Source organism: Micrasema longulum, unplaced genomic scaffold (genome assembly GCF_059751315.1).
Source record: "Micrasema longulum isolate JH-2025_06_02 unplaced genomic scaffold, ASM5975131v1 h1tg000205l, whole genome shotgun sequence".
Taxonomy (NCBI): Eukaryota; Metazoa; Arthropoda; class Insecta; order Trichoptera; family Brachycentridae; genus Micrasema; species Micrasema longulum.
In genome coordinates this window covers 202,335-221,204 of record NW_028277410.1, presented here as the reverse complement: position 1 = coordinate 221,204, position 18,870 = coordinate 202,335, and the positions used below count along the sequence as shown (strand labels likewise).

The window sequence follows — 18,870 nt, the reverse complement described above, 5'->3', positions numbered from 1 at the left end:
CTTTAAGGGCAAATATATTCGTGGTGTAATAATATGTACGACGGAGCACGGATGTTCATGGCGTGCGTGGCAAGGGGTGCTGGCGGGGTAGAAACTCCCTGCTCCCGCGGACCACACCCCATGAGCCTTTGCCGATTGTTTTAAGTTCCTACTGTAAAATTTGATGCTGATATTTTTGGCTGGCATTTGATTGACTGGCAAGATAATAAAACTGAATCATCAATATTGAAATTGATATCTGACAAATACATTCAACTGTTTGTCTCCCAGAAAGAAAAAAAAGAAAACTGTCGTTACTGCACTTGCCAGGTCACCCTCAAACGAGTGCAGTAAAACAAACACATTGAAAACTTTATACAACACTTTTATACGCAGTAACTTGGAGTTTGCATCCATCGTGTGGAGCCCACAATACATAACAAACATAGAAAAGATTGAAAATGTTCAACGAAATTTTTTTAAATACCTAGATTATAAAAACAATAAAACGCTTTGCACTTACAGCCAATCTGCTAAACAAAATGGATTTTTTACACTTGAAAATACATGCACTATATATGAATTCTGCTTTGTATATAAATAATTAAAAAATAAAGTAGACTCTTTTAACCTACTCTCCAAAATTAATCTTAATGTCCCCTTTTGCGTGACCAGAAATAAGTATTTATTCCATCTATCAGTCTGTAGCACTAACTATACACAGCACTCTTTATTCTATCGTTCTTGCTCTAACTTTAATACTTTTTTTCATCTATTGATATATTTAACACGCCCTTTAATTTATTTAAAAATAAATTAAAATTCATTCCTTCTGGCTACGATACGATCGCACTTGCTATTTAATGATGCTCACACTTTCACACACCTGAACACTTACTCCCACACAAATACACACTAACAAACCTCAACACTTACTCTCATACAAATTCACATGAACACTCCCTTTTTGTTGTACCACAATATTATATGCATGATTTTTATTTAGAAACTTCGCTGGTCTGTCTTTGAACCTTTATTATAACATTGTCGACTGTTTGTTTCTGTAAAATAAATAAATAAAAGCTGTGACAGAAGCATCAACCAATATTTCCCGTTGCAAATATCGTAGATTTTTGTGACCTTGCTGGTCCTATTTGGTTAAATAAAAAAAAATAATGCTCTTTATATTGTTAAATAAATCAAACCCTTAAAAAAAATATAAGTATATTAAGATAACTTTGAATGAAAAAATAAGAAAAAACGTGAACTTTTCGATTACAAGTAATTAACCAAAGTAAATATTATCCTCAGATCGATCACCACATTGCGACGATCTAATAAATTTTTATGTACGTGTTCGTAAATATCGACGCTCCAATTTTTATTGAAATTCAACTGGGCAGCGCGACAACAATGTAGAACCCTCCCCCTGTCAATAAGTAAATATCGTTTGGTAAATGAACAAAATTGCTTCAGAAATTCACGTGAAAATGTTGTATGTTTGTTTTGTAGGCTCGACCAATTAGTTTCCCTTATTTATTTTTTCGAAAGAAACAACAGTTTTGCTAACGTTCAATTGAAACAAGTACAAATGGTTAATTGATTGGTTTTTTATTTGTTTATTTACTGCAATAAGTATGTTTTTTCTAACTGATAATTATTGTGTGAGGATTTGGCGGGGTGGTAAAAGACAAAGTAAACAATGAAAATAGCTAAAAATAGCACACTTCAGGGGCATGTATACCAACAAAATAAAAAAAATACAAACGGAATCCCCGAACCCGCAAAATTAAAAAACCCGTTATTTTCTGAACATACCTCGTACTTGAGTGAGACCCTTAAAGTACGTAAGTGATTAAATAGCTTAAAAAAAAATCGAAATAAAATTTATAGAATTTAAACAAATGTATAAATAAACAAATCACAAATAAACTAAAGAACTCGTTTTAATCTTATCTTGTTCCCAATTTTGATTTCTTTTTCTAACGGTTTTCTCCATTACACTAAAAGTAGTCTCAATTTGACTTTTGTTCGTTGCTGTTACAAAAGTTACTGCGCACGCGCACAAATCAGTGTTGACTGTTCAAAAAAAATAAGCATGAAATAACTTGTGAATTGTTATTATAGGTAATAAATATTTTTAAATGTGAAAAATGCAGACTATACGAGTAAGAAAATCGCAAAGAAGGTATCCCTGTTAGGAAGGATAAGGAATACATTAGACATTAAAACCTCTCTGCTGATATTTAAAAGTATTATCGTTCACCACGTTTATTACTGCTCCAGTATTTTATATTTAAGAAATGAAGGAGATCTAAAGAGACTAAGGATAATATTAAGATGTGGGAGACGAACAAAAGTGAAGAAAATGATTCAACTTCTAGATATTATGACAATTGATCAAATAATCAAATTCAATGTTGCTAATGAAATAAACAAAATTATTAAAGGAATAGTTCCGAGATATTTTCAAAATAAACTTAAAAAAATGAGTTCTTTCATAACTATGCAACAAGAGGATCTAAACATATAAGACTGGAAAAGAAATCAAAAGCAATGTCCCAGAACTGGCTTATGTACAAGGGAATACAATTATTTGAGGAAATGCCAGAAAGCATAAAAAATGAAATAAATGTAAATATATTTAAAATTAAATGTAAGAAGTACATATGTGACAAATATTAGGTAATATATAGGGTAAATAGTGAATATAATTAATGAAAATGTACATATGAAACAGTGAGTATTATAAATTAGGATATTAAGTGTATAATGTATGTAAGAATAAGTATAGATGTAAATATTGGGTTGTAAATATATATTTGACTATGTTAATCATAGAACTAATGAAAAAAAATATAAATATAAAATTAAACAAGCAAGCTTATTTTTATATCGGTTATAAATACTTAAACCAGGTATAGTTATTTCTTAATGTAAACCTGGTATAAGGAAATCTATTAAGTAAGGCCCTATGAGATATTGTCGTATGCGTAATCTTAGGTGTAATTGTGGTACACTGTTTTTACACGGTACTTTGTGAAACGTAGTGCTCCGTGTAAAAAGAGGTAACGGAGAATTTGTTGAAATCAGAAGAATTCAGGTAGAGGATAATATCCCAAATATTTCAATAAAAACTTTTATTAAACTTTGGAACCCTTTCATAGAAAATTATTTATCTTTAACACACTGAATAAACTTGTTTTCAATCCGTCTTCCTTCAAAAGGAAGCCATAAATAATATATGTAGACATAAAAAATGTCTTCAACTTGTAAACAAAAAATGTAATGTCTGCTTCATGCCTGAAAAATAACAAAATGTCTTTTGAAATATGGCTTAAATTATTTGTTTTCAACAAACAAAGATGTCTTTCAAGCGAATACAGACGTTTGACAAATGTATTTTTGTTAAAATTGTTATTTTCATCAACTCAATTGTCTTATTGATTTTTTTTCAATGTTCTATATTTTCTGTAGGTATGAATATTATCGATCTAAATTTGTTGCAACAGAGAGAGAAAACATATTTAAGAAGGGAATATGGAAGTCTAGGCATTTACATAACTTTTTTTTTAAGAAAAAAGGAAATATTTGCGTTTTTATTATTTACCCAAATATTTCGATTTTGAGGCCATTTTCAACGAGTTGTAAATAACCCACTATTAGAAAATGGAAATCAAGTAAAGGTAGAGTGAGGTTCGCTGTTTAAGCTGGCTACGAGCTCATCCAGATTCTCACGGGTCACGGTTGGTTCATGAGCTACCTGCATCGCTTCAAGCTCTCCGAGACCGACAGCTACCCATGCGACGATGAAGCTCCTCAAAATGTCCCTCACCTGTTGATGCATTGCCCCTTTTTCAGCTTTCAAAGACAACAGCTGGAGGCGCGATGCAGAAGCCAGGGTGAAGATGTTTGCGACATCCCATCGGTGATAGGTAATAAAGAACTCACACGAGAGGTAGTATCACACATTATCAATATAGTGCAGGCAATTAGTAAAATAAACCAAAGTAGGGAACAAAATTAGTAGGGACAATTATTAATTTTAAAACGTTCTTAAAGCCACCGTTACAAACTAATTATTAATGTCGTAATAAAACTTTTTTTTTCACACAATTTTTTTGTTTTTTCAATTGTTTTTGATGTGTATTATTATTATCCTTATCTCTTTCTGAAATTAATGTATCAAATATTTTTGTTTACCATGTATTATATTATTATCTTTAATATACTTACTGTAAACTAATTTTTATTATTTGTTTTTAAGATTAATTTGTTAAGACCATTTTTTTTATACATGTATATATTTAATTTTTTTTGTTTAAATTCTTTACGAGTTATTTACAACTTGCTTTTATATTCAATCACTTTTCCCATATCCATATTTTTATATTTTTTTAAATGTAAAGTTTCACTTTTTATTTTGCATAGCAGTATGCTTTTTATTGTTCCTACATGTTTACAAAAAAGCGTTGATTATTTTTTTAATTTTTACTTACTATGTTTGTACTTACCTGTATATTTTTTGTAAATGCCCATTGGGCGTATTGTAAAATTAAATAACTAAATAAAATGTCAAACACTCTTCTAGTGGAAAAGAAGGCCTGTTGATTACTGTCTCTTGGAGAGTTTTAAGTGGTTTCCTCTCCTCATGAGCAAATGCTGAGAAGTACCTGATTGGTCCACATTAGAATACCCTTCCTGATTCCAACAGTTTAGCAGAAAAAATCTCTTTTTAAAATATAAACTTTGTATATTATAATCAAGGTAAAAAATAATACAACTCCTGTATTAAAAAGAAAAAGTGAGGTTTGAACCTTGGACCTCTGATCCGCGAGGTCACAACACTAGCCACGGGACCATGACTCGATTCAATTCAACGGTTTATGTGTCATTGACTGGTTGTTGGAATGTTTCACAGCGTGTATAGTGGCCACTTAAACCAGTCAATGACAGGTATAACTATATTTATAATATTTATATTTATCTGTATCTATGTAATTTAATCAGCACAAAGATGCTTAGGCTACCAGATTTCAGAGAGCTCCTTCGGGCAGCTTTTCTCGTTTGACAACGAGCAAATTTTCCGTGTATGTGGGCACCGCCAAGGAGACTTATGTCCTTAGATGCGGTGTGCGGTATGTGGTGGGTAAGCTGAATCTGTGTAAATTTAAAAAAAAAACTTTTTCTATTGAAAACGGTTTGATACTTAAATGATATAAATAACACTTTTTTTGATTGGATGGTTAGTAGAAATTTCCATTTGACAATACGCCCGCCAATGTATGATTTGAATTTTGTACAAAAACTTTAACAAAAAATAAAAAAAAGATGTCAGCTCTGTGAAGGCTAAGATTTCCATTTTCCCTTTTCAGAAACGCTTTTCATATTGTCATGTCTATCAATTTATCATTATATTTGATGGCCTCCGAAGGTATAGCTAAGACACTTGACTCACGCACGAAAGGTTCCAGATTTGATGAGAGTACGAAAAATAAAATCAGTTTTTCCTCTAGCCTGGGTGTTCTGTGATGTAATTCACCACTGTAATTGGGCGCTCTGGCCTGTTGTGGCGTAAAAAGAAAATTACAAAATAAAAAATTCACCATTTCTGTTGGAAAATATAGATAAAATTTTGAAGTTTCAGTATTTCAAGTTAGGTACGCGTACCGTAGATTGAAAAGCTCAGTACTAGGTAAACTTTACTCCTTTGTTATGTCCATACATATTGCATGAAGTAATAAACCCACATACAGAGTGTTTGGCTAAGTGGAGTGGAGCTTTGCCTGTAACTGGGACACGGGTTCGATGCCCGTCTGGAGGCACGTACAAGCATAACTCATTAGTTATGATTTAATGGAAAAAAATACATCATGGTTTATATTTGGTGATAATATAAGTTGGGTCCGTTTTTATCCAAATTAAAAAATGAACACTAAAAGTAAAACAAATTTGTAAAAGTCAGATTTGTTAAACTTTTTGGACTTAATTTTTATTGTACATTAGCGGGCGTATTACTAAACGGCATTTTTTCCAACCAATTAATAAAATAAAAGTTTTATGTTTATAATTCAAGTTAAAACATATTCAATAGAAAATAAAGATAAAAAAAGCTAAAGAAATATAAAAATATAAATTTAAAAAATATAAATGTATTTGTGTATAAATTACCTTAAATCAATACTATTACTCAATGGAAAAAAGGAAAAAAAGAGGAAACAGGATAGGAGGAGAGATTTAGCAAGAGAAAGGAGATGTTTCTTCAGATGTGATTTAAACAGAGATAATGTAGTAACATCTTTGATGGTGGATAGGTGATAATTCCACAGACGAACGGCATAGACACTTTATGAGTTAGAGAACAAAGAGGAGTTGTGGATGGTTATTAAGAGAGTGCCTTGAGAGTTAGAACAAAGAGGTTAACCATAAACTGATAAGCGTTGAAATTTTTCACGCAGGTATATAGGAGCGTTAGAACTATAAAGTACATTGAACAGAAGTGAGGAGTGTAGTCTCTTTGCTGTCTAATTTTGAGCAATTTCAGTTGCCTACGATAATCAGAAATGTGCTCATATTTCCTAGGACTAAAAATATACCTTATGCATGTATTCTGAAGTCGTTTCAGTTTATCAAGTTGCTCACAGCATAAATCAGTCATGAAAACATTAGCGTAATCTGGAATGGGTAGTAGTAATGCTTGTACCAGAGTACAGTTAGTATTAATGGGTAAGAATTTTCGCAACCTTCTAAGTGAGCCATTTAGAAGAAAATTTTCTGCTTCGTGAGATGTTGTATTTGCCTTTACGTTACATGTATTATTATTTTTTATTACAATTTTTAAAAATGGAATGTCAAGTAGACGAAAGTGAAAATTTCTACACCCCAATCAGTTCGCGTTTAATCAATGGAATAAAACTGCTCGCGATATTTGCGTAGTGTACGGAGAATATGCTTTAAATTGTTCACTTATTTTTGTAAAATAATTCAAAAGAATACATTATAGACTAGTAAGTTGTATTTTTTTGTTAATTGCGTCCTCTGGTTCTCTTCATTTGGAAAAAAACGGACAAAACTTATGTTAACACTTACAAATTAGTCAATTTTTAATTATATTTCAATTGATAAGTCAATAATTCCCAACAACTCCATCGCAAACTGCGCACATAATGCAAGCAACATTAGCAGTATTATTCCTTCGGTAAAATGCGAACAAAAGGAGGGGCCGAAAATTCTCACTTGATTAATTGAAATTTCTTTTTAAAGGCTTGTAATCAAATAGAATAATTTAAGTACCGTTTTTTTTTCTTTTTTTTCGTATGACGTGTACGTTACCGTTTTACTTTTGGTGCTCTAATAAATAACCTTTCACAAAAAAAGTCAGTGGACACATTCAATTAAACAAATATTTTTTTTTTTTTTTTTATAATTTAAGAGATACTTTGCGTAAAAAAATCTGTTAATATATAAATGGATGTATTATCAGTAATGTCGTATAACCTGCGCTTACCCAAAAAATTCAAAAGATCATAAGTGCCACTTTGTCCGCACTTACTCTAAAAAACGCTCCAAAAGATCAACATAGTCATTTTGCCCGCACTTACTTTATTTTTTATTCAAAACATCAACAGCGCCATTTTGCCTGCACTTACTTTATAGAAAAATCCAAAGATCAACAGAGCCATTTTGCGTGCACTTAATAAAAAAAATAAATTAACTGTGTTATTTTGCCTGCGCTTAATCTAAAAGAATATTAAAAAGGTTAACTGTGACATTTTGCGTGCATTTACTCTTAAAATTCTTCGATATTGTTGGCAAATACGCATTTCAAATAAACATATTTTTATTTCTTCTTTTTTGCAATAATATATGCTTGCTTGTTTATTAATTTAACTTAAATTTGTTTAAATGTGTTTACTTTACACAATTTAATTCATAAGCTTATATCATTGCATTTTTTGTTTGTATGCTTACTGTTTTTTCTTGCATACCTTTGTTATTATTGTTTTTTTTTTACTTGGTAAAACTTTTTATTATATCCTTTCTAACTAATTTTTGATATTTTTTCTGTATGATATTATTCTGTGTTTATTATTTAGTATGTTAGCATGTATTTTTTTTTAATTTTTTAAAATGCCTTTTAGGCGTTAATTAACAATATAAATATAAATAATATGACAGATGAAAGTAGGTTGAATGCTGTCGAAATGCGATCCCTCAGGTGAATGTGTGGTAAAACGATGTATGATAGGTGCACAAATGTCGAGATCCGTGAAGTGTGTAAGGCTGAGACATGCATTATTGACTGAATCAAGAAAGGGGTGCTGCATTGGTTTGGACATGTAAAGCGAATGCACAGCGAAAAAACGGCTAAAAGGATCTATGATGCAAATGTTGATGGATGCAGAAAACGAGGAAGACCGAGAAAGACATGGCACGATCAAGTCCATCAAATACTTGAAGATGGACGTGTCAAAAGTAGGAATAATCGGCGTGCGTGCAAGAGAAGATGTATGAATGTAGAGGAAGCGAGGTCTGTATGCCAAGATAGAGTGTTATGGAGTTCTATCCTCTCTGCCTACCCCTACGGGGAAACGGCGTGATGGTTTGTTTGTTTTGTTTGTTTGTTTGTGTTTGTTAGTTGACAGTGCATCAATTTATGTAAATAAAAAAAATATTTCACCTTCATAATACCATACAAAATACATACTCAGGTCCCCTTACAAGTTTTTTTTAATCATTTTATCATCACAAAAGAGAAATAAACATATGTTTACATGCAAATACACTGAAAATGTTAGTAATAGAACCATTCATATTTCATATCTCTGTGCTCGATATAAATGTTTTTTTTCATTCTTTTCTTTGTAAACATTATACTGCGTAAACAGGATATAAGAAGATTTCCATGTAAAAGAAACTTGTAATCATTTCATATTTATTTAATTAAATAACCTACTTCAATAAGTCTTACTATGAACATAATTTTTTTCATAATTCACAAAAAGTATTTTTGAAGAATTGGATTATTTTACCATCTGTAAGTTTGTTAAATAAAATTAGATAACCATTTTGTGAGTATTGCCGAGTTAGTCGAATTTTTCATCCGGTTTTCTATTAATAATAATAATAATAATAATGGATTATTAACAAAAATTACAATTTCTTTATCTACTACATACATACTTATTTATTTTTATTTTATTTAAATCTTAAAGTAGGGCACACATATCATACATATTGTTATGTGTGTTCTAATAATAACATTGCAAATATATTTAATTTATAAATTGTTTATCACATATGTCTTGACCATTATTTTAAATTTTGATATGTTTTTTTCTTCATAAATATTTTTTTCCATTTCGTAATACTTTTTAATTACTTTAAATAAAATTGAATTTTGTGACTTTGCCTTTTTCCTAAATGGAAGTCTAATTTTGTTCTTTTCTCTAGTATGGAATAGATTTTCTTTGGATTATGTCTAGTCTGCCTAACTAGTTACAACCTGTTTTAAGGCAGTCATTTTTATGCAAATATAAACAATAAGATGACTACTTACTAGTTAATTTATTAAACAGTTTTACAATATTAATTTGTACCATTTATTATTTTAGAATGTTTTTTAGTAAGTTTTCCGATTTTTCTCTACCTAAATTCAGTAACCATTTTATTACAAATTTATTTAAATTGAATTCGGGTCATGGTTTTGTAATGTTCGGGTAACATACTGAATATTTTGGGGCCCAGAAATCTGAAATTTCTTTGCCCGAATTCAGAGTTTGTGGTAGACCCCATGACCCATCCTTTAGTTTGACTTCTGGTAGTGTGGGAGTGTTCCTTTTGGGATGTGGTAGAATAATTTGCTTCCACAAACACAAATATTCTAGATATATAAAATTGCCTTACATCTTATATATCGAATTCTGCAAACAACTTGACGCTGGAGTACCTGAAGGGCCTTTTAAAAATTATTTTGATTCTCGATTTTTGAGCAGATTCGAGAGGTTTTAATATGGATTTATAAGTACCTCCCCACCCTATTATGCTATAAATTATAATTGAGTTACATAAAAAATAATAAAGTTGTTTGAGTTTATATATATATATATATTTATAGTATAATACTCAACGATATTTATTTACCTAATTAAAAACTGATAATTCAATGATTATTTTACGTTTGCCTAATAAAAGTAAATGTTTTTTTTATAGTCCAGTCAGAAAAATAATATTTGTGGTTAAATTTCGGACAAAGGGATTTTGAGTATTATTCAATTAAAATCTATAACCTACTTCCACTATCTATTAAAGCAATTAGTAATGAGAAAATGTTTAAAAAGGCTATAAAAAAATGGATAGTGGAGTTAGGTAGAAGTAAAATGGATTGTCTCATTCGCCCATACCAATGCTGAATCAACTGCTCCAAAACTATATAGCTTATGTTAGGTTTTTGTTATTTTCATTGTGTGTTTTGTAATATAAATAATATAGATGAACATAAATACCTTGTTTTTAAAACTGTTTGAATATTTGTTAAGTTTGTTTGTTTTTTAAGTTAGTCTTCTTTGTTTATTCTCAAATGTAATTTCAAAAAATTAAATTGTTAAGTGTCCTCGGCACGGGAAACCCCAGTGAGGTCACATTATTTTTATTATTAATTATAGTTTGTAAGCGAAAAATATGAATAAATAAAAATAAATAAATATTACAAAAACACAAAATTTTCTTATATTTGTGAATATTGTTCACGGTCTGACTACATTACGCGACCACTTCACGCATGCACGCAGGAGGGATATCGGGTAAAAGATGGACTTTTGGACAGAATACAATGTATACAAACTTGGTTACGCGCATTCTGGTATATTATAATTCTATTGTATGACACTTTTTCATGTTATATGTATGGAAGATTAAAATTTTTTTGTCTTTGTATTTTATCCTTTTTTTTAATGAAGTAAAATATTATTACTGTCAATGAGACCGTTTATAGCGGAGAGCAGAGTCGTTAAATAAGTCAAGGTCGTACATTTTCTCAAATTTTGAAAAATTACTAACTACTTTTCTTAACAGAGAACACTGAGTTGCTCCGGCTGTCGTTGCTCAGTAACGTAGTATGTCTAGTGCGACGAAAAAGAATATAAAAAATGATTACAGCCAGCAAATCGGCAAAATCGATCATATTATAAAGTAAATTATAAATTAATAATTTATCCGCAATCATGCACGAAAATTGAAATATAATTCCAGTGTTGCCTTCGCGAAGTTCAAGAAATTTCGCAATGACAGTTAGTAAGAAAAAAGCTGAACTCTCGCCTTTTGCACATTAGCCAGGCTCTTTGTGATCTGGGCTCGCAGCTTGCAGGGCGAGGATTCGTCACAATAGACCCTTACAAGTCGCCGTGACGTCAGGAGCTTGAATGGCATTGAGCCTCACCTCTTAGAATATGAATATTTTATTTATGCTTTGTTAAGTTAGTTCATAACATCTTAAGAACTAAAATAAACTTTTAATAACAATACAATTTTATTTTTTTTTAATTTCTCAATGACATATTTTTTCAAATCGATTTGAAATATTTAAATATTTCTTGAGGTAGCTCATTGTACAGCTTCAATCCCTTGTACAATGAGTTTTGAGATTCCGTTTTTCTCCTTATTGGTAATCTTATCTTTTTTTATCCCTTGTTTCATATGTATGATATTGTTGGTTAAATTTTATTATTGATTTTATTTCATTTATCCCCATAATTATTTTATGTTTACAAATTGCTACATTATATTTAATGTGCTGCTTTACTGTGAGCAAGACAATTTCTTTCTGCATTCTTTCTACATTAGAATAGATATTTCGTTTAAGTATAATTCTCATCGCCTTATTTTGAAGAATTTGCATATTTTAAATTTATTCTTCAATACCTAAAAAAATAATGTAAGAACAGTTATTTATGTGTGGACATATGATTGTTTTATGTATTAGAATACTACTTTTTATATCTATTACATTTTGCAATCTTCACATAAATGATTTTTTAAAAAATTGTTACATAATGAGAATGTGTTTTGAAATTCAAATATCTATCCTAGTAAACCCAGAAATATTGTATTTTGTGCACAGAATTTATATTTAAATGCTAAATATTAATATTGTATCTTATGACAGTAAGTAAGATCTGGTAGATATGATTTTGTTAATAATTTTGTTTTGCGACTGAACGAGAATCTAATCTTTGTCTTAACGCCTCTGAAAATCCAATTTTACCCATGAGAAGGTAATTACTTCCAGGCTAGGAACAACAGCGTTAGAATATGGCAGGGTTTGTTTTTTCATGATAGAACTTTCGATTGGTAATAAATACTGTCTCTTGTCAAACTAATACTGCCAGTTTTTATTACATTTGTGCTCTGAAACAACTCTTCTTTTCTTCATCCACTCCTAAGTAAATCTCTCGCAATTAAAATAATGTTACAGATGTTAGTTCAATAATTTTCTAAATTGCATATTAGAGGAGATAATAAATCTTTTAATAAAGACTATAATCCGTCCAATTATCTATCCGCTACTGCCTATAAAGCTTAAATAAGATTTTACCCTGAACGAAGTTTAACGTAATCCCGACAAAGACAAGCAGTGGCGTATATCGGTAAAACGTGGTAAAAACGAAAAAAAAAAAAAAAATTCTCTTTAAGAACCGACGTGCGACATGTTTTTAATTGTTATTGATAATTACAGTTATTTGAAGTTTATTTATTTATTTAAAATCTTCAAATACAAGTAATTATTTTTGTTCTTGCTAAAAGCAATATCTTCCATTAGTTAAGTATACCTTGAAAAAAAAGTTTGTGTAGCTTTGAAACCAGTTGGTAAAAAAAAGTGGTTAGAACAAAGTTGTTTTATTTATTTTACTATAACGAATAACCACGAAGTTAGTAAAATTTATATATTAAAAATAATATTCAACTTACGTTTTCAAAGGATCGTGTTGTCTTGATGACTTTATCAGGGAAATCTGCAATAAAAGGAAAAAACAGTTAGACAAATAGACATGAAAATTAAACTATTTGTATATTTACATTTTTAATATCAAAATTATTTTTTAATTTGATGTATTACATTTTACACTAATTTGTTTGTAAATTTTTAAGAACTACTTTAATTTTTAGTAGACGCAGAAACCTTCTGTGCGTCTTGAGGATGCGGTGGTGGCCTGGCTTGGACACGTGCTACGCGTGCCTCAGGAGAACCTAAACCCAAGTTGTCGGTTCTTTAAACCCGCGGGCTCATGCCGTCCTGGAAGCTGGAAGGCCGTCGATGACGATCATTCGACTTAATTCCTCGTGTAAACGCACATTTTTTCTGCTGAAAACGTCGGTAGAAAAAATGCCTTATTATTTTTAAGTTTGTCCCCTAACAGTTCCAATACATCATGGAATAAAATATGTAATATTTTTCACGAACTCGCTTGTAACGCACGTCGTCGCTTACTTATTTTTACAGCGTTCCACGTGCGAACGTTGGGCTGTCCCGTACGATCAAGGCTATTCGCGGAGCTAGAACAAGACAATATTGTTTTGTCTATTGTATTGCTCTCGTTAGAACCGAATGAGGAATTTCAGCTCAACCCGGAATTAAATTTAAAAAAAAAATTGTGTACACGTGAATATTTAAAAAAAATGAAGTAGGATGAAATATCTCAAAAACGCACGCAAAAAAAATCTTAAGAATAGTATTCATTTTAAAATCGTAAATAATGACATCACTCCTTATATCTACGTGTAGTATTTCCGGTTTCCGCTTTAAAGCCCTCGCACCTTGTAAGGAACGTTTTGACCATAGAAAAAAAAGATTATAATTTGTGATTGGTGATTTGGCGGCGAATAATTCGATTACGATCTACGACCTGAAATCCGGCAAATTTGGTTGACATTTCAACCAGAGATTATGTCAACTTCATAGGTTTTTCTAAATCGAAACGTTCGTAAACACAACCATAACATAAAAATGAGCAAATTACGATAAACTTAATGAAGTAATCAAAGTAATATTCTAAAGATTCTTGTCAGTTTTGTTATTGGCTGGAGAAATACAACTTACCGCGGTCAGTGAAAGTAAGAACGCCAACCGTTTCATGACGTCATTACTGAAAAGTGACACACTGAATACAGTCATTTGGCGCGGTATTTGATAAATGTAACTTTAAAAAATCACACCTTTGTAAATAACGCACAAAAAAAAAAAAAAATATTTTTGCTTAGTTAAATAATACGCTAATTGAAAAAAAATTATAAAAAAACAGTGGAATTCCTCAATCTTATTGCGCGACTTCAATTTCCTAGTTAGTCATCTAACCAACTGCGCTGTCTATAAACTAGTTTAAATAAAATGAAAACGCAGATACAAGTTTTTTTATAATATCCATAGATAATATCATGTGATGTATAAAAGCCTAGACGAAAAAAATTCTAAAATAGAAGGGTTCAATTGTATTTTGATTCAAAGAGCTTCTGTAGAGAATAATTATATTTTTATCAATTGCCACAGTATGCAAGTATGCCAGAAATTTCTTTGATACTACTTCAGTGCCTTGAGCGGTACTATTATGATTATCGTTTTACTTCCTCTAGAAGCGGTTTCCCTCGGGATTGAAATAATGCACTTTGCATTCACGGAGCATAATAGATTTGCGCATAAAAGAATTTAAAAATAAAAGCTGAAATAAAAACGAATAACTGCTTTGAATCATTGTTCTTTCATTTTTTAAATTAACTTCTTAATGATTAAATGACTAACTGAATTAATTCTTTAAGATATGTAATTAAATACTGTTTATCACATCGCACAAAATAAAAGGTTTAAAAGAAAGAACGAATAAAATTTATCTCGAAATTTTTTGAAGACATTTTTTTTTCGCTTCTCAAAACTAAGTCGTTTAAACCCGTTACGGCCAATTTATTCGCCACATAAAAATACACATAAAAACCTCGTGTCTTCTATCAATCTCTAATTAGGGTAGAAGCTCTACAACTTTCAACAACCTTATCCTACATTGGTGACCCCGGTGTGATAAATAAATGAGTATTTAAAAACATGTCACAATTTACTCACTGTAACATGGCGTCACAGCACCGTCTCCAAAAGTATTTTGGCACAGTATTTTTTGTCGGCCTCGTGGTGGTCAGCGCGTTAGCCTGCCATGCAAGAGGTCTCGGGTTCGATTCCGGACGTGGTTGATATGAAATATTTATTTAAAAAGGGTGCTTTCACACTAGAATATGTCCGAGTCCCTGGACTGGTAACTGAAGCGCAAGACTGATCACCTTACCTTCATGTAACAAAAATGATCAAGAAACGCTGTAATTGGTGTACCAATGCAGTGTCTTATGCACCATTAGGTGTGGAAAGGAATGATGATAATGATGATTTTAAGAGTTCGGTTCAAATAAATAAGATTTCACTTTTTATTTATTCTAGAGCTATAACTTCCTGGGGGTTATTAAGTGAAACGAATATTTATTTTATTTAAACTTTGTAAAATTCTATGATCAAATTGCAACTACATAAAGATGTATACCGCCAAAGACACAATATTTTAATATCATTGATGTATAAATCTGTAAATAAATTATCTGTTAGGGCTCTACTTTGGTACAAATTAATTTGTCAGCATGCGTGGCATTCCGAGTATAAACACCAGGTTTACTAATATGGAAGGGCTAGTTGTTCTTCGATATTGCAATAAATATGGCTAAAATACACTGCAATACAGTATATCTAAAATATTTAACATGTTACCAAACAATATTTAAAATACTAAGTTAAATACAGGAGTGAGACGTTTGCTCAAATTATGGATAGTAGATTTTTTTTTTGTATTAATGATAGTTTTTAATTTTTGATAATGAAATATGTAACGTTTTTCAAGTAAAATTATTGTTGATGTAGGTTAAGTGTAAATAATCGATCCAATTTATAAGAACCTGCTGACGAGTTGTATGTATGCAACTCAGCAGGACTTTAATTTAAGACTATTTTGTAAATATTTTTGAAAAAAAAAGTCAAATAAAATATTTTCCCGAAAAATATTTTCAAGAACTCTTGTCTTTTCCATTGCTAATAAAGAAATTCAATATTTGACTTTGAACTCCACATTGTTTTAGAGTTGTTTCGCACATATTGCCACCAATTTTGATCATCTCGTTTCTTTTGTGTTCCAAATAATGAAACTTTCGTAGGATTATTATTTGAACGAACGAACGTAGCGAAAAATCGATGGGTTACTACTAAAGACACGCAATGTAAAAAATTACTTTGCGTCGTTTAAAAAAAGTTGAAAATTCGTTTTTTCAAAAATATTTTGAGTTAAAATTTATTGCAACAAAGAGGGAAAACATTTTTGAGAAGGGAATTTACTAGGCTTGTGACCTGTCATTGGATGGTTTAAGTGGCCATTTTACACACTGTGACAGGTCAGTGTGTTGAAAGGGCTACCGATATGCTGAACAACATCGCTCTGGATATTGATCTGTTCCATGTATCTGAAGGGGTTTTCCGGAGCAGGATTCTTCTAATACTTTGACATGAGTCTCTTTCGTGTATTTTTTTTTCTGTACGTATTGAATATACGTTTTTAATGTTTATGTTATATCAAAAATAAATGCATTAAACTGAATTGATCATAAGCCCTGTAAATGCCTAGACTTCCTTATTCCCTTCTCAAAAATGTTTTCTCTCTCTGTTGCAATAAATTTAAATATAAACAACTCCCTAGGGAGAAAATCCAGCCGGTCTGCAAGCATTTGGACAAACTCAAAACATTGTTATGAGTTATTCTATGTCTAGGTGGATTGAGAATACAGTTCTGTATGAGAAACAGAACCAGAACCCAGGTCGAGTGTTTATGACTCGATGCCTGCTCTCAGGTAAAAATAAGGAACTGAATAAGGAACTCGAGTGGAGATAGGTACGCCTCGTGGTATAGTGGTTGAGCGCTCGCCTAACATTCAATCAATTTGGTTCAGTTCAATTTCTGGTCAAAACGGGCGTAAAATATTTTAAAGGTTTTTTGAAATGCAAAATTTTATTCTTTCTGAATTGGAAATTGAAGAGTAGGACTTATCACCCTACCTTCACGTAACAGATGATCTTAATTTGCTACAATCAGCTAGCAAATACAGTGCCCGATGCATAACTGGGTGCCGAAAGGGAATCAATGATAATGATGAAAATGTTTTTTTTTGTGCAAGAGTATCAGAATGTGTATATATGTGTTGGCACGTATTGATTTTTAATAAAATAGTTTTTTAAATATTTTTTTAAAAGAAATATTTACGTTCTTATATTATTTTTTACCCAAATATTTTTTTAGGGCCATTTTCAATGAGTTGTAAATAACTCACTACTAGAAAATGGGAAATAAGTCAAGGTTGAGTGGGATTCAAACCACGGACCTATGATCCGTGAGTACGAGACACTAGCCACAGGACCGCAACCCGACTCAGTTATCATATTTGTGTACCGTAAGGCTGAAGACGGCAAATGAAACTTGCTAATTTCAAGGTGATTTTTAATCAAACAAAATTCAATATCCCAAAACCTCAGACAAAACTTACTTTTTCATACCGATAACCATAGAACTAAAAATGGTTTTCATTCCCTTATGCCCAGAATTCTTAGGTCTGCCAACAAACATACCAGTCTCGATTTCTTTGATAACAAGGTGTCTTATTTCATAAGATCACTGAGTCAAATTCAATTATAAACACCCGTCTTCCGCTTCCACTCCAATTAAGTCTACTATATACCATTGTGTCTTTCTACTTTCTTTTATAATAATTTTCTATGTATACACATGTCCTTATAAATGCCCATTGGGCGTATATATAAGTAAATAAATAAATAAAACGAAAACGCTACTGACAAAAATTTATAATGTGTAAAAAATTATAGTTCTAGTGCCATAATCCAGATAGAAAATACTGGAATACATTTGTAAAAGAAAAAGGTCCCCTTAATGATATTTACCATGTCTTTCATATTTTAAAACTATTTGGTATTATATTCCAAATATCCCAAAACACAAATAACACAATGCATGAAGCATGTTACAGTGTTGGTCTCTCTCTTCCAATATATTTTCAAAATAATAAACACTATTGGATATTAACATATTACAACAGAGATGAAGAACATTTGAGAGAAGGTAATATAGAAGTCTAGGCATCTACAGGGCTTATGACCTGTCAATGGCTGGCTTAAGTAGCTATTTTACACACTCTGTAACATTCACCATTCTGCCCATATTTAAACGTCTATATTCCTTCAATTTTTTCATCTGACATTGACAGGTCATAAGCCCTGTAGATGCCTAGACTTCTATATCACCTTGTCTTAAATGTTCATCATCTCTGTTTTAAAATGAATATATATAAACAGCTCCCCAGGGAGCTGAATCCAGTCCTTGTCTTCAAAAATTTGGACAAACTCAAAATATTGTTGATAAATCCACCTGGTCCATGAAGAAGTATAAAAATTGAAAAAATAACATTTTCAGGCGTTGCCTAGTATGTAGGTGAAATAATTCAATTAGATGAATCTCACCCGCATAAATAAAAGTTTCAGCTCTTTAACTTCACAAACATTAACAGATAAAAGAATTGAAGAAATCTATATTCCGAATATAGGCATAATGGTGAATGTTACACATTGTGTAAAGTGGCCACTTAAACCACCCATTTACAGGTCATAAGCCCTGTAGATGCCTGGACTTCTATATTACCTTCTCTTAAATGTTATTCATGTCTGTTGCCTTTTTTTTTTAGCACCACAACAGGCCAGGAGGCCCAATCACAGTGGTGAATTACAACACAGAACACCTAGGCTTGAGAAAAATC

At 31.1% G+C, this 18,870-nt stretch overlaps 2 protein-coding genes across 2 annotated transcripts in view; one reads left to right on the top strand and one right to left on the bottom strand.

Moving 5' to 3' along the window:
• The window catches only part of LOC148283745 (5-hydroxytryptamine receptor 1-like), a 204,854-nt gene that overhangs the window by 100,323 nt on the left and 85,661 nt on the right, over positions 1-18,870 (bottom strand). The window contains exon 2 of the mRNA XM_088243319.1: positions 12,946-12,989. The gene's annotated coding sequence lies outside the window, so the exon portion shown is untranslated. The remainder of the gene's footprint in view (positions 1-12,945; positions 12,990-18,870) is intronic.
• Positions 1-18,870, top strand: part of LOC148283746 (uncharacterized) — a 220,882-nt gene that overhangs the window by 159,777 nt on the left and 42,235 nt on the right. The window lies entirely within an intron of this gene.